This window comes from Oncorhynchus mykiss, chromosome 20 (assembly GCF_013265735.2).
Source record: "Oncorhynchus mykiss isolate Arlee chromosome 20, USDA_OmykA_1.1, whole genome shotgun sequence".
Lineage (NCBI taxonomy): Eukaryota > Metazoa > Chordata > Actinopteri > Salmoniformes > Salmonidae > Oncorhynchus > Oncorhynchus mykiss.
Genome location: NC_048584.1, coordinates 6462036 through 6485152, shown reverse-complemented (window position 1 = coordinate 6485152; position 23117 = coordinate 6462036). Strand labels below are relative to the sequence as shown.

The following is a 23117-nucleotide window of genomic DNA, read 5'->3' as shown; positions in this document are numbered from 1 at the left end:
TTACGGGGGATGACATATTATGAAAAAGACATTACAGACAAAAGAGTTTACAATTTAATTTACATACAGTCAAAAGTTTGTACACACCTACTCATTCAAGGGCTTTTCTTTATTTTTACTATTTTCTACATTGTAGAATAATAGTGAAGACATTAAACTATGAAATAACACATGGAATCATGTAGTAACCAAAAAAGTGTTAAAATATTTTGATTTTTTTTAATGTAGCCACCCTTTGCTTTGATGACAGCTTTGTACACTCTTGGCATTCTCTCAACCAGCTTCCTGAGGTAGTAACCTGGAATGCATTAACAGGTGTGCCTTGTTAAAAGTTCATTTGTTGAATTTCTTTCCTTAATGCATTTGAGCCAATCGGTTATGTTGTGACAAGGTAGGGGAGGTATACAGAAGATGGCCCTATTTGGTAAAATACCAAGTCAATATTATGACAAGAACAGCTCAAATAAGCAAAAAAAATTACAGTCCATGAATTCTTTAAGACCAGAAGGTCAGTCAATCCGGAAAATGTCAAGAACTTTGAAAGTTTCTTCAAGTGCAGTCGCAAAAACCATCGAGCTGTGATAACTGGCTCTCACGAGGACCGCCACAGGAAAGGAAGACCCAAAGTTACCTTTGCTGCAGAGGATAAGTTCATTAGAGTTACCAACCCCAGAAATTGCAGCCCAAATATATGCTTCACACAGATAAAGTAACAGACTCATCTAAACATCTACTGTTCAGAGGAGACTGCGTGAATCAGGCCTTCAAGGCTGAATTGCTGCAAAGAAACCACTACTAAAGGACACCAATAAGAATACTTGCTTGGGCCAAGAAACACGAGCAATGAACAATAAACCGGTGGAAATCTGTACTTTGTTCTCATGAGCAGATTTGAGATTTTTTGTTCCAACTGCTGTGTCTGTGAGACGCACAGTAGGTGAACAGGTGATCTCTGCATGTGTGGTTCCCACCGTGAAGCATGGAGGAGGTGTGATGGTGTGGGGGTGCTTTGCTGGTGACACTGTCAGTGATTTATTTAGAATTCAAGGCACCCTTAACCAGCATAGCTACCACAGGATTCTGCAATGATACACCATCCCATCTGGTTTGGGCTTAGTGGGACTATCATTTGTTTTAAACAGGACAATGACCCAACACACTTCCAGGCTGTTTAAGAGCTATTTGACCAAGAAGGAGAGCGATGCAGTGCTGCATCAGATGACCTTGCCTCCACAATCACCTGACCTCAACCCAGTTGAGATGGTTTGGGATGAGTGAAGGAAGTGAAGGAAGGAAAACTAGCCAACAAGTGCTCGGCATATGTGGGAACTCCTTCAAGACTGTTGGAAAATCATTCCAAGTGAATCTGGTTGAGAGAATGCCAAGAGTGTGCAAATTAAGGCAAAGGGTGGCTATTTTTAAAATCTGAAATATAAAATATTTTTTGATTTGCTTAACACTTTTTTTGGTTACTACATGTTTCCATAAGTGTTATTTCATAGTTTTGATGTCTTCACTATTATTCTACAATGTAGAAAATAGTACAAAAACCCTTGAATGAGTAGGTTTGATCCATCTTTTGACTGATATAGTACATTTAAAAACAAATATGTAAAGTGTGTGTACATCTGTCAGTTACACATACATGTCATTACATACACACAGCATGTAGGTCACACGGCGTTGTGCCGTGAGGTGTTGCTTTATTTGTTTTTTGAAACCAGGTTCGCTGTTCACTTGCACTATATAACATGGGAGTTCCATGCACTCATGGCTCAGTATAATATTGTACGTTTCCTTGAATTTGTTGGTGAGGGTAAGTGTTTGTGTGTGTGTGTGTGTGTGTGTGTGTGTGTGTGTAAGTAAGTTGACTATGCACACAATTTGGAATTTCCAACACAATGTTACTTATAAAAACAAGAAGGGATGCAGTCAGTATTTACTCAAATCTCAGCCAAGAGAAGCTAGCATGCATAGTAGTAATAGTAGCCCTCTGATTACAGTGAAGAGCTGCTCTGTTCTGGGCCAGCTGCAGCTTAACTAGGTCTTTCTTTGCGGCGCTTGACAATATGAATGGACAATAATCCAGATCAAACTAGAGCCTGCAGGACTTGCTTTGTGGAGTGTGGTGTCAAAAAAGCAGAGCATCTCTTTATTTCGGACCAACCTCTCCTCATCTTTACAATCATTGAATCTTTTTGTTTTGACCATGACAGTTTACAATCTAAAGTAACGCCAAGTAACTTAGTCTCCTCAAGTTGTTCAACAGCCATACCATTCATTACCAGATTCAGCTGAGGTCTAGAATTTACTGAATTATTTGTACCAAATACAATGCTCTTAGTTATAGAGATGTTCAGGAACAGTGTATTACTTGCCACCCATTCCAAAACAGACTGCTACTCTTTGTTAGCTGTGGTTGCTGATACGAATATGTTTGAACCAGCATACATGGACACACATGCTTTGTTTTAATGCCAGTGGCAGGTCATTGGTAAAAATAGAAAAGAGTAGAGGGCCTAGAGAGATGCCCTGTGGTACACCACACTTTACATGTTTAACATTAGAGAAGCTTCCATTAAAGAAAACCCTTTGAGTTCTATTAGATAGCTCTGAATCCACGATATGGCAATCTGAGGTTGAAAAGCCATAACACAGTTTTCTCAACAACAGCTTAGGGTCTATAATATCAAAGGCTGCACTGAAACAGTACATCACCCACAATATTCTTATTATCAATTTATTTCAACCAATCATCAGTAATTTTTGTCAGTGCAGTACATTTTAAGTGCACTTTGTCTTTAAGCATTCTTAAAGTTGCCCTTGCCTAAAAGTGTTCTTGAACTAGCATCTTAGGCCTTTGTGTCATAAAACATTAGATACCTTTTGATCTTAATGTTAATTCCTTATGTCACAGAGTTCCCATAATCCTAGTTGGTAATAAATCGGACCTGCGCTCTGGGAGCTCCATGGAGACCATTCTACCTATCATGAACCAGTTCTCTGAGATTGAGACCTGTGTAGAGGTGAGGCTCACCTCTCAAACACAATATTCTCTCTTCAGCTGCCTGCCTCACTCACTCGCTAAAACGCAATGTCCTGATCCTCACACCGATCTGATGCAAGCAATAATTAATGAAACAGTTTTTATTTGAACACACCTATGATTAGGCAAACCTGACATTGACTTTCCCCTCCCAAGTTTTCTGCCAAGAACCTAAAGAACATCTCTGAACTGTTCTACTACGCTCTGAAGGCTGTGCTCCACCCCACCGCCCCGCTCTACGACCCGGAAGACAAACAGGTCAGACATTTTGGGGATGGGAGAATATTTTGGGGATAGCTTTAGCTCGGGTGGGCAACTCCAGTCCTCGAGGGCCTGATTGGTGTCCCACTCTTTCTCCATCCCGAGCAAACACAGCTGCTTAATCAAATTGGGTTCTAAACTGAAGATCATGATTAGGTGATTATTGGAGTCAGGTGTGTTAGCTGGGGCTGGGGCAAAACTTTGACACCAGTCGGGCCCTCGAGGACTGGAATTGCCCACCCCTGCTTTAGCTTATACCTGTGGAATGACCTGGGTTTTTTTCTCACACGTCTGCACACAATACCCCATAATAACAAAGTGAAAACTTGTTTCTATAAATCTTTGCAAAAGTATTTCAAATTAAATACAGAAATATCTAATTTACATAAGTTTTCACACCGCGAGTCAATACATGTTAGAATCACCTTTGGCAGCGATTACAGCTGTGTGTCTTTCTGGATACGTTTGTAAAAGCTTTGCACACCTGTGTTCAATATTTGCCTATTTTATTATTTTCAAAATGCTTCAAGCTCCATCAAACTGGTGGTTGATCATTGCTAGACAACCATTTCCATAGATTTTCAAGCAGATATTAGTTAACTGTAACTTGGCCACTCAGGAACACTCACTGTCTTCTTGGTAAGGAACTTCAGTGTATTTTTGGCCTTGTGTTTTAGATTATTGTCTTGCTGAAAGGTGAATTCATCTTCCAGTGTCTGGTGGAAAGCAGACTGAACCAGATTTTCCTTTAGGATTATGCCTGTGCTTAGCTCCATTCTGTTTATTTTTTAATCCTGAAAGGCTCCCCAGTCCTTAATGTTTACAAGCATACCCATAAGGGACTGTATGTTATTTATGAGGGATACCTGGAGAAAATCTGACCTCTCTCAAATGAAAATGGATGGCCCTCCATTCAGTAAAACATATTTTTACCCCCATCAAAAAAAAGTGACCCCAATACCCCAAATAATAATTCAAACATAAAGTGGAGAGCAGAGAACATGCCTACTGTTTACCCTCACTCCTAGGACAGACCAGCGTCTTAGATATGCACTTTTAGAAACTGTTATTTTGTTTTGTAAGCATTACATAGCAAAGTAGCCAGAAGGTTGTGGATTCATAGACCAGCGCAGATAAGAGGAAGGGGTGAAATAATAAAAGCACTGGATCTATCATCTTATTTGCTGTCCGAGAAAAAAATATCCTTTCATAAACGCAATTCTACGTTATTTTACATGATTCCAGACGGGCTGAATCTTTTTTAATACAACAAGAGATCATGACAATGAATGAGGCCTATATGCACTTGTAACTTTTTTTCATTTGAGAAACTTGTAATTTTCTATTTTATTCTATGATATTGTTACAAAATAGATGTGTGTTGACTGTGATTGGGGCATGGGAATATAAAATAGTCTGCTAGACTAAATTACCAGGCATGCAAAGTTCACTGCATGAATTCCAGAAGTGAATTCAAAAGGCACTGTAGACTGTAAGCCTAAAGGCATTTTTCTCTTCATTATCATTTTATACAATGTAATTATCTTTATTTAATTTATACAGCATAAATGCGAAAATGTATAGGCATGTTGTTGAAATGCTGAAAGATCCTGCCAGCCTGTAGCGTGTCACAAATGCTAAACAAAAATATAAACACAACATGCAACAATTTCAAAGATTTGACTGAGTTACAGTTCATTTAGAAGGAAACAGTCAATTGAAAGTAATTCATTGGGCCCTCACATGATTGGGTGGGCCTTGGAGGGAGGGCAAAGGCCCACACACTTGGCAGCCAGGCCCACACACTGGGGAGCCAGGCCCAGCCAATCAGAATGAGTTTTTCCCCACAAAAGGACTTTACCGACAGAAATAGTCCTCAGCGCTCAACTAGTTTCATGAGGCAGTCATTTGGAATGCAGTTTCTTCAAGCGTAGTCGCAAAAACCATCAAGAGCTATGATGAAACTGGCTCTCATGAGGACCGCCACAGGAATGGAAGACCTAGAGTTACCTCTGCTGCAGAGGGAGGATAAGTTCATTAGAATTACCAGCCTCAGAAACTGCCCAAATGCTTCATAGAGTTCAAGGAACAGATACATCTCAACATCAACTGTTCAGAGGACATTGTGAATCAGGCCTTCATGGTCAAATTGCTGCAAATAAACCACTACTAAAGGATACAAATAAGAAGACAATTGCTTGGGCCAAGAAACACGAGCAATGAACATTAGACCAGTGGAAATTTGTCCTTTGGTCTGACAAGTCCAAATTTGAGATTTTTGGTTCCAACCGCCTCTCCGTATGTGTATTTTCCACCGTAAAAGCATGGAGGAGTTGTGATGGTATGGGGGTGGATTGGTGGTGACACTGTCAGTGATTTATTTTTAATTCAAGGCACGCTTAACCAGCATGGCTACCACAGCATTGTGCAGCAATACGCCATCCCATCTGATTAGCACTTAGTGGGACTATCATTTGTTTTTCAACAGGACAATGACCCAACACACCTCCAGGCTGTGTAAGGGATATTATACCAAGAAGGAGAGTGATGGAGTGCTGCACCAGATGACCCAGCTTCCACAATCCCCCGACCTCAACCAAAATGAGATGGTTTGGGATGAGTCCAACCGCAGAGTGAAGTAAAGTAGCCAAGTGCTCAGCATATGTGGGAATGAAAAGCATTCCAGGTGAAGCTGGTTGAGAGAATGCCAAGAGTGTGCAAATCCTCCATCAAGGCAAATTTAAAGAATATGAAATATATTTTGATTTGTTTAACACTTTTTCTTTTTAGTTACTACATGATTCCATATGTGTTAGTTCATAGTTTTGCTCTCTTCACTATTATTCTAAAATGTAGAAAATAGTAAAAATAAAGAAAAACCCTTGAATGAGTAGGGGTTATTAAACTTTTGACCGGTAGTGTAGATTTTTTGCAGAGGACTTCCAGTTAGTCACTTCCAGCCAATAGGTTGAAGCTAACTGACTCCCTATAGCTTCTCACAACTTCCCAAACATGAATTTATTCTAAACGGTCAATGTATGTTCGGTAAGGGGATGCCAAAATAACAGCCAGAATCGGAAGCTGTTCATGGAACAGGAGTGTTTTGACCACAAATCTTTTTTGAGGAGATCAGTGAGCTGAAGCGCCTTTTGATTTGCACCCACTTCCTAAGGACGAAGAGTATTTTTGGCTTTGGCTCAAAGCATTGTGTTCCCATCGCTTCGTGGACAAGAGGCCGACTGAAGAGCATCCTTTCCCTGAGAAGTAGCTGGGCTATGATGCTCCAGTACAGACCAGAATGCGACATCTCATCAGGACATCAACACATGCAGGTAGCTGTTAGCTAGCTAATACTCACTTGCTACGGTCACAGATGGGGTGTCCTGAATCAGACAGAAGTTAGCTAGCCACTCCTAAGTCCTAACATACTGTAGTTAGCTAACTGTCAAGAGAACCAGTCAACAAGCCCACCTGCCACAAACAAACCCAATGTGGTGGTGCAGAGCCATTGATCCCACTAAATACTATGTGTGACATTTGTTTTGATTTAGAATGGACCATTATCATGCACCTGTATCGAAACGGGGGCAATGGGGGAAAAATACATGTCATCTATGCACTTAAATAGGGACTGGAGGGCACTTTTCCCCATCGTTTATTTTCGTGTCAGTCAGGTAGGCTATACTCTTGTTGTAAATATAAGCAATGTGCTTAATATTTGGAAAGTAGAGAAATAAATATAGTAGGCCTAGCCTATAGAAAGCTGATCATCATTTTATTAGCGGCCATCACTCTGTTTTCTCCCGCAATTGCATAGCCTATTGAAATGTTGCGCAACATGAGCTCATGGACTCTCATGAAATGTTTGATTAGATTTCCGAATACATTTGTATTGATGTCAGAGTGATTAGAGGGACAATAGAGTGCTGAGTACCAGGCAGTTAGCAAGTTTGGTAGGGTACTTATGACCAGCAGCAGCCTAATTACCATGACTAAATGTGGAATTGGACTGGCTTCATGACTTGTGACCGCCGGTGTGCCGGTAATACGGTCACAACAGCCCTAACCATGTAGCATTTCAGTGGATATTCTACCCAGCTAACTTCCACATGCATATCACCTAGCTAAAGCTAAATCTACTCCAGGGTGATCTTGTTGAAAGCTGTGGTGGAATATTATATTCAAGTGAGAGAGACTGTGTCATTTCTTCAAACAATCATTACGCAATATCAATTAATTATTGCAATAATGAAACCGTCGACCCCACACTCTGAAGTGTGTTGCCGAGTGCTTAACTGATAATGAAAAAACAGATGTTACATACGACCAAAAAATGCATAGTCAGCCTGGTGCCAACCTGCCGATAAGCCTCCTTGGTCCATCTCCAGGCTATCTGCACGGGATGCTGTTTTACTTCCAACTCGGCTTAGTTTCCCAGATGCCAGGAAGGTTAGACAATGAGGCATTGTTCTAAACTCTTCCAGGCTATCTGTATCTTGGGTCACACACACACCACATCTTGTCTATGGAATGCCAGCTTTTAAGTCATTGTCTCTAGCAGACTAACTGCAGGAAACTAGAGTCAAACCATCTCTTTAACAGTTGCCAGCCCAAGCTTCAAAGGACTACTCTCTGTTAACTCAGAAAGGAAGCGAGAGAGTTCCAAGAACCTTACTCTATTTCATAAAACAACCATTTGGTGCATAAAAATAACAATCTTGTAATTATGCTCCCACAATGCTTTGCTGTGTCCCAGGGAGTAATGAGCAGAATCCTACTGGATTCTACTGGATTGACGCAATTGAGGAGCACATGAGGATCTACATTCCATGGCTGCCGAGGTGAGACAATCCAGAACACATTGCCTCGGTGCTTCAAACAGAACACCACTTGCATCATCGACTGCTCTGAAACCACACTTCAGAAAGCACATAGAGTGTAAGTATACAGCAACTATTATTCCAGCAATACTCTCAAGTATTTGGTTGCCATTGCTCTATGTGGACTCGCTATGTTCATCTCTCCTGTATATGGAGGCAGATGCAGTGACAACTTCATCACCCAAAACTCTGGCTTCCTGGAATACATTAGGCCTGGCGATGAAGTTATGGCAGACGGGCTTCACCATCCGAGATCTGCTGTATGAGAGGAAGGTAAACCTTGCCATGCCAGACTTCACTCAGGAGGCCAGCTGTCTGATGAGGATGTCACAAGCACGAGAAGGATAGCTAATGTTGAGAGAGTTATCAGACGACTCAAGGTGTTCAAAATCCTCTCCCAGACTGTTCCCATTAACCTGACACACAAAATGGACAATGTCCTCAGAATCTGTGCAGCACTTTTTAACATGCAGTGTGAGATCACCCACGAGGATGCCGAGTGAGCAGTGAGAATATTCATACATCTGAAATGTAACTTTATACACTATAATTTCATCCACATGTGATACTGTGTATATACAGTTAATTCGGAAAGTATTAGACCCCTTCTGCAGCACTGAAGGTCCCCAAGAACACAGTGGCCTCAATCATTCTTAAATGGCTCTGACAGAGCTCCAGAGTTCCTCTGTGAAGATGGAAGAATCTTCCAGAAGGACAACCATCTCTGCAGCACTCCACCAATCAGGCATTTATGGTAGATAAATGTGGTTGTTCTCCACTCCTCAGTAAAAAGCACATGCCAGCCCGCTTGGAGTTTGCCAAAAGGCGCCTAAAGGACTCTCAGACCATAAGAAACAAGATTCTCTGGTCTGATGAAACCAAGTGAACTCTTTGGCCTGGTACCATCCCCTCGGTGAACCATGGTGGTAGCATCATGCTGTGGGGATGTTTTTCAGCAGCAGAGACTGCGATACTAGTCAGACAAACGGAGCAAAGTACAGAGAGATCCTTGATGAAAACCTGCTCCAGAGAGCTCAGGACCTCAGACTGGGGCCAAGGTTCACCTTCCAACAGAACAACGATCCTAAGCACAAAGCCAAGACAACACAGGAGTGGCTTCGGGACAAGTCTCTTGAGTGGCCCAGCCAAAGCCTGGTCTTGAACCTGATTGAACATCTCTGGAAAGACCTGAAAATAGCTGTGCGGCGATGCTCCCCATCCAACCTGGCAGATATACAGGTGTACAGGTGTGCCAAGCTTGTAGTGTCATACCCAAGAAGACTCGAGGCTGTAATCGCTTCCAAAGTTGCTTCAAAAAAGTACTGAGTAAAGGGTACGAAAACTTATGTAAATGTGATATTTCTGTTTTTTTATTTTTAGAAATTTTCTTAAATAAAATATATATATATTTTTTTGCTTTGCCATTATGGGGAATTGTGTGTAGATTGATAGGGGGGAGCATTTAATCAATTTTTGAATAAGGGTGTAACATAACAAAATGTGGGGTCTGAATACTTTCCAAAAGCACTGTGTGTATATATAGTTTGCTATTTAATCTGAATAATTTCAATGTTCCTACATTTGAAATGTACTGTAACTTTGCTTGTTCCTGACAATTACACATGCCGCCTTAAATATTTTTACAATAAATTTTCTTCAACACCAAAATGTCTAACAGACCAAGAGAGAAGACAACTGTTTATCAACTACCACACTGTTTTCTTAATTTGTGCCCTTGAAAACCAAACCCAGAATCAAACTGAAAACACATTTGAAAAGCTTCGACATGCCTCCTTGTCCTTAATTTCAAAATGTTAAATATCAAAGAAAATGTCAGTGCAATTTCATATTGTTTTTATTAACACCATCATTTGCCAAGTACAAGATGAGTTACGGTATGCTTAGATACGTTCATGAAGTGCCATATGAAAAGATAGAGCTATTCAAGGTACAATAAAAATATTCAAATCATAGGCATTAGAAAAACATGTATGAAGAGAGCTGTACAAGGCAAGACATAAAAAAACACCAAGAATTATGCAAATATAATCAGCTAAATGTGCATATGAAGAGAACTATGCAAGACAACAAAAAAACGATAAGGTAGAGCTAGCAGAGAGAGCTTTACCAGGCACAAAATATAATAACTATTTAAAAACACAGAAGCATTAGGCCCTGAGCCTAGATGAACATATTTGGAGCACAGAGTTACGCCTCGATCACACCGACTGTGTCATTGCATTTTGGTACACCAGAAGTACATTCATTTCCAATGGAACGCTGCGTTTGCCTTGCAGCATTGTGTTGCAGAGGCAGTTGCAGTGCGTTCTGTGTGGTGCATACCTTGGATTTGTCGAACCTAAGCATCAAACTGTATGCGTAGACGGCTTGACAGAAATGGTAGAAGGTGAATGTTGAACTTATTTTACAAACATCCAGATGATGCTGCGTAACATTTTGCACAATGATGCAAAGTTGTCGGGATTTGTTGAGGTGCGCACAGGAACCTTCTTTGCTGAGCTAGCAGTGATCTGAAGTTTACGTTTAAGTTTAAGTTTATTGGAGGCATTCTGTGCTTTAGTGACCTCCAAGCTGGCACATTTACACGTCTCCAGGTTAACAAAAACGTCATGAAATAGCAAGCATTTCTGGCACTTGCATGTTGATGCCGTGTTCACCATGAGGCTGCTGCTGGAACTTGCAGACTGTTTGGTTTCGTTTTGATGCACGTGTGCAGAAGGCTCCCCACTGGAACATCGGCCCCTTCCAAACTCTTCTTAAGTGTGTTGTGGGAGTGGTATGCAGGAGTTGGAGGTGGAGATGGAGAAGTGACTGGGGTGCTGTCAGAGAACTTGTCACTTGGTTTGTGATGTTTGAAACAGATCTCACTCCACCTTTTTGGCGCTAAATTCCGCTGCGTCCCAGAGTTCCACTGGCATTGCTCATCTGTACAGAACCCCCCTGTCGATCATCCATACACAGCATTCTGCACCTTCAAAAACAAACTGTAAGAATAGTCAATTACGTAGTGCCCACTAAGCTCATCACTAAGCTATGGGCCGCCACCAGGTGGTATGGGTAGGCAACAACACGTCTGCAACGCTGATCCTCAACAATGGGGCCCCTCAGGCTTGTTTACTTAGTCCCCTCCTGTACTCCCTGTTCACCCACGACTGCGTGGCCAAACACGACTCCAACAACATCATTAAGTTTGCTGACGACACAACAGTGGTAGGCCTGATCACCGACAATGATGAGACAGCCTATAGGGAGGAGGTCAGAGAACTGGCAGTGTGGTGCCAGGACAACAACCTCTCCCTCAATGTGAGCAAGACAAAGGAGCTGATCTTGGACTACAGGAAAAGACGGGCCAAACAGGCCCCCATTAACATCAACAGGGCTGTAGTGGAGTGGGTCGAGAGTTTCAAGTTCCTTGGTGTCCACATCACCAACGAACTATCATGGTCCAAACACTCCAAGACAGTCGAGAAGAGGGCACGACAAAACCTTTTCCCCCTCAGGAGACTGAAAAGATTTGGCATGGGTCCCCAGAACCTCAAAAAGTTCAACAACTGTACCATCGAAAGCATCCTGACCGTTTGCATCGCTGCCTGGTATGGCAACTGCTTGGCATCTGACCGTAAGGCGCTACAGACTGTAGACTGTAGTACATCACTGGGGCCAAGCTTCCTGCCATCCAGGACCTATTTAATAGACGTGTCAGAGGAAAGCCCATAAAATTGTCAGAGACTCCAGTCACCCAAGTCATAGACTGTTTTCTCTGCTACTGCACGGCAAGTGGTACCGGAGCGCCAAGTCTAGGACCAAAAGGCTTCTTAACAGCTTCTACCCCCAAGCCATTACTCAGCTAGCTGCCAGAAATAAATTTGACCAGTCATGCTTATCAGTTTATAGTGTCGTGACGTTGGATTGATTAATGTGATGACTGCTGTTCATCGAATGTTTAACTGTTAATAATTACGTGATTAAATTAATCAGGTAATTATTAACTCCGTAACCTGGGGCACCATGGGAAAGTTTGGCTTTATTGAGTTTCTATTTCCCAAATTAACTCAGAATATCGATTTTACATCAGTCACTAATTAATACATTTCCTCTACAGTCTCATTCTGAACATCGCATAATCCAGGAATCCGCACAAACCCGAGTCCCACTAAGTCTGTACCACACCAATTGAGTTGATTATTTATTTACTATCAAGCTAAAATGATAAGATACACAAACACAGTCTAGGCTATTGATTAGAACTTAGTACAATGAAACAGGTCCCTAGCGGGCCAACACAATATGAAACGTGTTACACAAAATGGGGATTTCAAAAAAGAGAGAAAGAGTGCACAAGAGAAAAGCACACTTGGGTACATTTGTAAACTATGCTTAGTTTAACCCTAACTTTGCCCAGAACTGCATCTCTTATGGGTCAGAATATAATGATGTAATTACGTGTCGAAGGTCCCCGATGCGGTATCTCCTCGTGGACCGAGTTATGAATTCTCTTCTGATGGCGACGCTTCTGCTGTTACCGGGTGTAACTCTCTGACTGTCCACACGATGTCAGTGTCCTTTCTCTTAGTGGTCTGTTTCCGCGCCCTTGTTCTGAAGGGGTCTTCTGAGGACTGCCAGCCATGTAGCTCAGGGCTCCAGCATAGGAATGAAAGCAGTGTAGACACGATTCCTTGGAGAGTAGACACAGCTACTCATCCGTAGCATAAATTGTTAAAGGTTCCTTTGTCTTCAATGTTGTGTTGCGTTTTGGGGTGTTGCATTTTGGAGTTACAACTAATTGGACCTTGGCTGCAGCTCATGGTCACCTAGTCATGTTAATTCTTAACTCATGTGTTTTGTCCTCGTGTCAGAAATGGGTCAGAAATGGGCGTTTCTGCCTTTTAGGGCAAGTTCTCTGGGCGTAACTAGTTACGAGGCAAGGTCTGGATTTTACTCAGATCCAATTTAGACAACTAACTTCACATTTCATCTTTACAAAAACATTCTCTTTGATCTAGATATTTTCCACACAACGTACAGTATGCAAACATCACGTAAATTTCCAAGGTTTCCATTTATAAAGTTGTCATTTCACTTTTAATAACATAACAAAAACGACATTCATTTTCATATTCCATCTATCGACATTACTACCATTTTGGCTGACGAAACATATGGACAATATGTCCATTTATTGCATGTTACTGTTCTGAGGTAGATTCTCCATAGGCCCATCATACATTCCATTCCTTCAGTGAGAGGACAAAGGGATTTTGTCTGCTGCCTTAAGATTTACAGTGTCATAAAACCCCCACCTACATACCTCTTGATCTCTCCCCCTCCAGCGGGTATGAGAGATGTCTCTTGTAGGAGTGTGGTCCACGGTAACCTGACCCGAACAGGCCAGTCATGACAATAGTATATGCGAATTTGCATAATTTTGTGGAGTTAAATTAGTGTCAGAATTTAACAAATCTCGTCTGTTTTTAAACAGGTCGACAGGAATTATTATTTTGCCGAAAATAGTAATGTACAGTGAGTTTATAGAGTTTGAAAGTAGCTTTCTTACCTCAACTAAAGGCCCTCTCTAGTCAGAATGAGCAGCTCACAGATGCAGGCTGCAGTGGAGCAGTGGGAGAGAGGGGAGCAGCAGTAAACGGTTAACAACAACACACCTAGATCACACCGACAGTGTTATTACAGCAAATGTTACGCAACATCATCTGGATATGCGTGCAACAAAAGTTAGACATAAACCGTCTATGCATACAATTTGACACATAGGTTTGATATATCCAAGGCATGCACCACACAGAACGCACTGCAACTACCTCTGCAATGGCAATTGCAGCGTTCCATTGGAAATTAATGTACTTCTAGTGCACCAAAATGCAAAACTCTGTCGGCGTGATCGAGGTGTAAGCTAGAAACCAAGAAAGTTTCACAGCATTTCGCTCCTGGTTTTCATATCAACTTTCTTTTGCTGTCCAGAAGCCAAATGCACAGTCCTAGTCATTAACAACCCATCCTACAGTAGCTTTACATATATTTACCAGCATATTTACCTTTTCCCTCTTTCTAACGGAGATGTTCATCTCTGTCATATGAAACGGCTTGCATACAGTTGAAGTCGGAAGTTTACATACACCTTAGCCAAATACATTTAAACTCAGTTAACAATTCCTGACATTTAATCCTAGTAAAAATTCCCCATCTTAGGTCCGTTAGGATCACCACTTTATTTTAAGAATGTAGAATGTCAGAATAATAGTAGAGAGAATGATTTATTTCAGCTTTTATTTATTTTATCACAATCCCAGTGGGTCAGAAGTTTACATACACTCAATTCGTTTTTGGTAGCATTGCTTTAAATAGTTTAACTTTTGAATTTTGGCCCATTCCTCCTGACAGAGCTGGTGTAATTGAGTCAGGTTTGTAGGCCTCCTTGCTCGCACACGCTTTTTCAGTTCTGCCCACACATTTTCTATAGGATTTAGGTTTGTGATGGCCACTCCAATACCTTGACTTTGTTGTCCTTAAGCCATTTTTCCAGAACTTTGGAAGTATGCTTGGGGTCATTGTCCATTTGAAAGTCCCATTTGCGACCAAGCTTTAACTTCCTGACTGATGTCTTGAGATGTTGCTTCAATATATCCACAAAATGTGCCCCTCTCATGATTCCATCTATTTTGTGAACTGCACCAGTCCCTCCTTCAGCAAAGCACCCCCACAACATGATGCTGCCACCCGTGTGCTTCACGGTTGGGATGGTGTTCTTCGGCTTGCAAGCATCCCCCTTTTTCCTCCTAACATAACGATGGTCATTATGTCCAAACAGTTCTATTTTTGTTTCATCAGACCAGAGGACATTTCTCCAAAAAGTACTATCTTTGTCCCCATGTGCAGTTGCAAACCGTAATCTGGCTTTTTTATGGAGGTTTTTGAGCAGTGGCTTCTTCCTTGCTGAGCGGCCTTTCAGGTTCAGGATATAGGACTCGTTTTAATGTGGATATAGATGCTTTTGTACCTGTTTCCTCCAGCATCTTCACAAGGTCCTTTGCTGTTGTCCTGGGATTGATTTACACTTTTCGCACCAAAGTACATTCATCTCTAGGAGACGGAACGCATCTCCTTCCTGAGCGGTATGACGGCTGCGTGGTCACATGGTGTTTATACTTGCGTACTATTGTTTGTACAGATGAACGTGGTAGCTATTGATGAACGTGGTATCAATTGATTGTAGACTATGATTTCGTCTGTCAAAGAGGTAGGCCTACCTCTTATTTCTTGAATAGGAAGAAATGGGTTCCAACACAAAGCCCTTTTTATTGTTAGTAGCTTAAAATCAAATTAAAATGAAGACTGTTTAAATGATTTAGGCCTTCACGAGCCTACTTTCAGAACCCATGCGCTGTCCATCTGCGGCTGCCGCTTCATAGTAGTGTACATTTCTGGAATATGTCTTATTGTGAAGTCAATAACTCTGATAAATAGCTTCTTTACGTGTTTTTTTATATTAAAATCAGTTATAGTAGTAGCAAACTTACCTCCGGTCCTCCTTCTCATCTTGGCGCTCTACCTCTCAAACTGAACAGTACATCAGAATAGCCTATGGCTCATTTGACTGAGACCACACTAGGCGCACTTGGTATTGCGCCGGCCAGCATAAAATCCGGGATTGGGGTAGCATCGGCCACACATCAAGATATAATAAGCAACTAATTCTCAAACCCTGAGAAATATGACATTTAATCTATTACAAATGAAATGACCCTACCCTGGACAACATTATTTTTTTAAAGACAACTCTCTCCCTGAGTGATTGAAAAAGCATGACCCTCCCCACTTTTCCTCTGGGTAATTATGTCATTTTTGACCACTCCCTGACATCATGCAGCCAACACTGCTTGAAAATGTGGTACTCAGTAATTTGTTGTATTGGATTCACTCCAAACAGAACACTTTGTATTCAGGACAAAAAGTTAATTGCTGCCACATTTTTTTGCAGTATTACTTTAGTACCCTGTTGCAAACAGGATGCATGTTCTGTAATAGTTGTATTCTGTACAGGCTTCCTTCTTTTTGCTCTGTCAATTAGGTTAGTATTGTCGAGTGACTACAATGTTGTTGATCCAGCCACAGTTTTCTCCTATCACAGCCATTAAACTCTGTAAATGTTTTAAAGTCACCATTGGCCTCATGGTGAAATCACTTAATGGTTTCCTTCCTCTCCGGCAACTGAGTTAAGAACAACGCCTGTATCTTTGTAGTGACTGGGTGTATTGATAATGTGTAATTCATAACTTAACCATGCTCAAATGGATATTCAATATCTGCTTTATTTTATTTTTTACCCATCTACCAATAGGTGCCCTTCTTTGCGAGGCATTGGAAAACCTCCCTGGTCTTTGTGGTTGAATCGGTGTTTGAAATTCACTGCGCAACTGAAGGACATGCGGATAATCATATGTGTGGGGTACAGATGAGGTAGTCATTCAAAAATCATGTTGAACACTATTATTGCACAGAGAGTGAGTCCATGCAACTTATGTGACTTGTTAAACACATTTGTACTGCTGAACATATTTAGGCTTGCCATAAAAGGGGTTGAATACTTATTAACTGAAGATACAGTGGGGCAAAAAACTATTTAGTCAGCCACCAATTGTGCAAGTTCTCCCACTTAAAAAGATGAGAGGCCTGTAATTTTCATCATAGGTACACTTCAACTATGACAGACAAAATGAGGGGAAAAAATCCAGAAAATCACATTGTAGGATTTTTTATTAATTTATTTGCAAATTATGGTGGAAAATAAGTATTTGGTCAATAACAAAAGTTTATCTCAATACTTTGTTATATACCCTTTGTTGGGAATGACAGAGGTTTTCTGTAAGTCTTCACAAGGTATTCACACACTGTTGGTGGTATTTTGACCCATTCCTCCATGCAGATCTCCTCTAGAGCAGTGATGTTTTGGGACTGTTGCTGGGCAACACAGACTTTCAACTCCCTCCAAAGATTTTCTATGGGGTTGAGATCTGGAGACTGGCTAGGCCACTCCAGGACCTTGAAATGCTTCTTAAAAAGCCACTCCTTCGTTGCCTGGGCGGTGTGTTTGGGATCATTGTCATGCTGAAAGACCCAGCCACGTTTCATCTTCAATGCCCTTGCTGATGGAAGGTTTTCACTCAAAATCTCACGATACATGGCCCCATTCATTCTTTCCTTTACACGGATCAGTCGTCCTGGTCCCTTTGCAGAAAAACAGCCCCAAAGCATGATGTTTCCACCCCCATGCTTCACAGTAGGTATGGTGTTCTTTGGATGCAACTCAGCATTCTTTGTCCTCCAAACACGACGAGTTGAGTTTTTACCAAAAAGTTATATTTTGGTTTCATCTGACCATATGACATTCTCACAATATTCTTCTGGATCATCCAAATGCTCTCTAGCAAACTTCAGACGGGCCTGGACATGTACTGGCTTAAGCAGGGGGACACGTCTGGCACTGCAGGATTTGAGTCCCTGGCGGCGTAGTGTGTTACTGATGGTAGGCTTTGTTACTTTGGTCCCAGCTCTCTGCAGGTCATTCACTAGGTCCCCCCGTGTGGTTCTGGGATTTTTGCTCACCGTTCTTGTGATCATTTTGACCCCACGGGGTGAGATCTTGCGTGGAGCCCCAGATCGAGGGAGATTATCAGTGGTCTTGTATGTCTTCCATTTCCTAATAATTGCTCCCACAGTTGATTTCTTCAAACCAAGCTGCTTACCTATTGCAGATGCAGTCTTCACAGCCTGGTGCAGGTCTACAATTTTGTTTCTGGTGTCCTTTGACAGCTCTTTGGTCTTGGCCATAGTGGAGCTTGGAGTGTGACTGTTTTGAGGTTGTGGACAGGTGTCTTTTATACTGATAAGTTCAAACAGGTGCCATTAATACAGGTAACGAGTGGAGGACAGAGGAGTCTCTTAAAGAAGAAGTTACAGGTCTGTGAGAGCCAGAAATCTTGCTTGTTTGTAGGTAACCAAATACTTATTTTCCACCATAATTTGCAAATAAATTCATTAAAAATCCTACAATGTGATTTTCTGGATTTTTTTTCTCACTTTGTCTGTCATAGTTGAAGTGTACCTATGATGAAAATTACAGGCCTCATCTTTTTAAGTGGGAGAACTTGCACAATTGGTGGCTGACTAAATACTTTTTTTGCCCCACTGTATATGTCTATTCCTCATGAAGCCAGATTGGGTCTCTTCTATAATTGAGTCCAATACTGCCTTCATTCTTTTTGCAAATATATAGGCTAATATTTTGTAGTCGTTATTGAGCAGACAGATTGGTTGGCAATTATTGAGGAGAAGCAAGTCTTTCTTGGGCTTAGGTATTAATGTAATCAGACCTTGAGTCAAACTGGGAGGGAGATCATTATTTGCAATGCTTTCAGAAAAGACCAACAGAAATGGGGCTAACTGTTGAGACAACGTTTTGTAAAACTCAGCAGATATACCATCAGTCCCAGGATACATATTATTTTTAAGTTGTTAAATAGAATAAATTATATTTTCAACTATAATAGGGTCATCACACTGTTCCCTCAGCCTCCCCAATTGATTTCACATCCCCAAAAGTGTAAAAAAAAAGAGTTTAGGAAACCTCACAATAGTTAGAACTATATAAATTCCTGTAGAAGTTGCAACTAAAGTTAGAGATTAATTTGGGGTCATCTGTGATGAGACCATTAATATTTAATTGTTGAATTGTATTATTTTTAGAGTGGTCTTTTTCTAACCTGAAAAAATAAGATTAATTTTCTTCAATCTCTGACAAAGGCTCCCTCTGCTTTCAGTTTATGCATATCCTCCAACTTGTGTTGTAGCTCTATTAGAACAGATTTGTCCTCCTCTGAGAGACTTTCAACAGGCTTTTGAACAAGAGGTGATCTTTGTAATTACTTTCTTCAGCTCTCCTCATCTTGGCAAGAATACTCCCATTTTTTCATGAATATTTTCCAACCTCATATTTGAAAGGCTCACAGTTATTACTGTATGAATTGTCATTTATAGCTTTGTTCCAGAAGTCTTGAAATAAAATGTTTATATTCATCTTGACCAACTCATGTTTTAATATAGAGTTATTCAGCTTCCAGTAGGATGCTCTGCCAAGGCCATTATCAGAGATAAAAAGTCTAATGTCAATATAAATAGCTCTATGATCTGTAAGGGGAGTGTCAAGGATGAAATAGAAATACACTGTTTATCAAAACATTTAGACACCAGCCAAAAATCTATGTGTGATTGTCTGGAGCGTGCCTTATTACTCCAAGTGAAAAACTTTACTATACGAGAAAACCGTTCCGTAAACTGCCTCAAACTTGTATTCATAGAATTGGACTGTCCCGGAGGCCATCTATCAATTAAATTATTCGGAGAAATATTTTCTATATGGCATCGGACCTTGTATTGATAAGCCTGGAAAGAGTGGCGATAACACCATTATTGGCAGCAGCATCTGGCCCCAGTTCAAACATGCCTTTCTTGGAAGTTTGAGGTTTGCTTGGGGTTATAGGCAAAGAAGGAAAATCCTCGTCTGACACAATGTCATAGTCTGTCAGGCCATTTTTGGCAGTTGTCAATCAAAGCATTTGCCTCCTGTGTAATGACATTGGATGATGGTTGAGCATTGCTAGCTGAGGAAGTAGCCATAAGATTTCTCCTTTCTGTCAGCGTGCTGTGACATTTTGAGAAATATAATCTTAAATCATATATTGCCTGGGTTTTTTTAGCAAGCAAAGTATTATTTTGGTAGTGAAAAGTGTATTATTTTGAACGATCTTCAAAAATTGGTATGCAGTGCTCGGTAGGAAGCGTGTGCTCAAGCTGCCATCTTGGAGCCTCTTCCAAGTTTCTGGTTGATGACAACAGTCACGCAGAATTCGACAACGGGTTGTTAGCAAATTAGCGATATTGACACAGATATTATTGTTATAAAAACAAGTCCGGTCGAGGCCGCTATATAATAATTTAAAGAAACACCGCTTTGGGTTCTAAGGGGTTAACAAACATACAGTGCCAATTCATCAAAATCATTATTTTACACAATATCTTAGCACAGCACTGGCAAACCGTGGTTGACCAACTCCCTGACCAAAATGGCTAACCTTATTCTCATAAAAAGGTTCATGTCCATTTTAGTACTCTAATTCCTAATTCTGTGGTTTGTATTCTGTTCTCTACCTTCACGAATGTGACTTCCCTTTGTATACATTCTTTCAGCATACCTTGACATCCATTGCTGCCTGGAGTACTTGGGATACCTGGGCTACACCATCCTTACTCAGCAGAACACCCAAACCACTGCAGTCACAGGTGTGGGTCTGTCTGTGTCTGCACACATGTCAACACATCTTTTTTTTTATCCTGTAGCCTCTCTAGGAAGGTGGACTGTATGTATGTAAACTAGAACCAATAATCCTAGTGCCAAAGTAAACCTCACTCACTGTAGTTAGAGGATTAGAACTATAATCTGGTTCAGTATAGACCCTACAGACAGACTTATATACAGTCTGTTTGCCTTCTGTGGATGTACAATGACTGAAAGTTCAACTTTGAATATGCAGTTTGACTGGTGTGGAGATTGAATGTGGGGTTTAGTTAGCATATGGGCTAACAAAATGTACACATTTGAGGTTATCAATAATAATTCCATAGTCGCATCCTTCAATTGGTCAATTAACCTCAACCGGCCTCCCAGTGTGTATTTATGTTTGTGTGCGTGTGTAAAATTGAGGGCGTGGCTGCATGGATTAGGGTAGGGCTTCCCAGGATTAGGGTAGGGTGGCATAATGTAAGAGTCTCACCGCTGCTAATGACCTCACACGCACTCAGTCTGCGCCACGGAGGTGAGCAGGTTTAGCTGACCCTGCTATAAATGTGGGAGTGGGCCAATAGCTCAAATAATTCCAAAACACCCAAGGTTACTCTTACCCCCACCATCTTCGATCAGATTTTGCATTCCCCCACATTAACTAGGGGGAAATATGATTGTTTTAAATGCTTTGATAATACTCAATTTTATTAGTCAATGGTTCCCTGTCCCTACTATGTGTTTGTTTGTTTGTGTGTGTGTGTGTTGGTGCTGTCCATGTGTGTGTGGCTCTGCAGTGACGCGGGAGAAGGCCGTGGACCTGGAGAAGGGCCAGACTCAGCGGTCAGTGTTCCTTTGTAAGGTGATTGGACCGCGGGGGACTGGGAAGTCTGCGTTCCTTCAGGTCTTCCTTGGCCGAAACACAGCGGTACGGTCATCTTACTATTGTTTGCCTAAATATCATTTAGACTAAATAGCGATACAGAATTCCTGGAGGAACTATTTAGTACTTTGTTACTAATAGTACGCCTTGAACTCTTCATTATAAGGCCATTCTGCATTATTAATATGTGTTCGAGCAGAGAAATGATGTTGAAAACCTACCCTAACTACGAGCATTACTACAAGAAATGATGAGGGTCTGTGTGTTTATTTCAGTGAGAGGAGCATTCCACTGGTGCCTTTTCCTTCTACACCATAAACACTGTCCAGGTTAGCAACCAGGAAAAGTTGCTCATCGTGAGTGCATTATCTTTTACTGTAACCTCAACTCTGACCTCTGACCTTTTGGTAGAGTACAGTAGCTTCACCTCCAATCTGTCGTCTTCTCCTGGCAGCTCTACGAGGTGGACGTGGAAACGGAGTTCCTAAAGGCGTCGGACGCTGCGTGCGACGTAGAATGTCTCATGTATGACACAAACGACCCCCACTCCTTGGACTACTGTGCCAGTATATACAAGGTGAGCAGTATATCATGTCTGCTTCAGAGCTTCTCTGGTTTTCACAAAGGAACAGAATGTGTTTCAATGAAATGATCAGGAGTCTGTTCTTCAATGTTTTTTACTCTTTTATTTTCCTCTCCCTCCCTTTTAACTTACCCACATCCTCTTTCTCTTTACCACACCCCATTTCTCTTCATCCACATATATCTATGTCTTATCTGTAGCAACACTACATGAACAGCAGTATTCCCTGTGTGGAGGTGGCCTCCAAGGCATACCTCCCCGAGGTGAGAACTCCACGGGATGACCCCAGCAGAGTTCTGCTACAAACACCGGCTGCCAACGCCACTCCCCTTCTCCGGCCTGTCCCTGGACTCCACCAGCAAGAACATCTACACCAAGCTGGCCTGGGTCGCCATGTTCCTGTACGTATTAGTACACTGACTGTCACATGTGACTAACAATTATCTCTGTTTATCAACATTTCATCTACAGTTTGTCGTTTCAGTGTTGAGAAACTAGAATTTCATGTCACATTTTACTTTATACTCTGTAGTGGTCTGAACCTTTATGTACTGTTTCATTTGTCAGTTCATTGATTACTTTGTCTCCCCCCCACAGACACCTGAACGACTCCGACATGAGCAACACCTCCTTCTGGTTGAGAGTGACGCCAGGAGCAGCAGTAGTCACAGTCCTAGGCTTCGCCATCTACAGAGCTTTCGACCGACAGAAATAACTGGGTTCCTGACTGGAGCCCCACCCCCCCTCTTTTTCCCTCAACCCCAATCTCCAGACCAGCCTTCAAAAACCAACACTCCAGACCAACCGTCTAAACAAACTAGCCATCAAGACAAACTAGCCATCTAGACCTGACAGACAAAACTCATCCAATTTACTTCATCGTTATTCGTACACCAACCACCCCTGTCCCTCTCCTCATCTTTATTCTGCTATTCCCGACTACTCCAGATAGTCAGGTCTTCTTCACTGACTAGTGACATTAGTCAAAATAATGGCTTGTGACCATTTATTTCACCCTCTTCTGACCTTCTACCTTGCTTGCTCTGCCTTATGGTGTCAAATTCCAGGCTAAGGCGGTACACTCCCTGTGCTCA

At 41.5% G+C, this 23117-nt stretch overlaps 1 pseudogene; it reads left to right on the top strand.

Annotated features, from left to right (window-relative positions):
* The first annotated feature begins 2954 nt into the window (after positions 1-2954).
* Positions 2955-22738, top strand: LOC110498729 (annotated as a pseudogene).
* Positions 22739-23117: the final 379 nt, after the last annotated feature.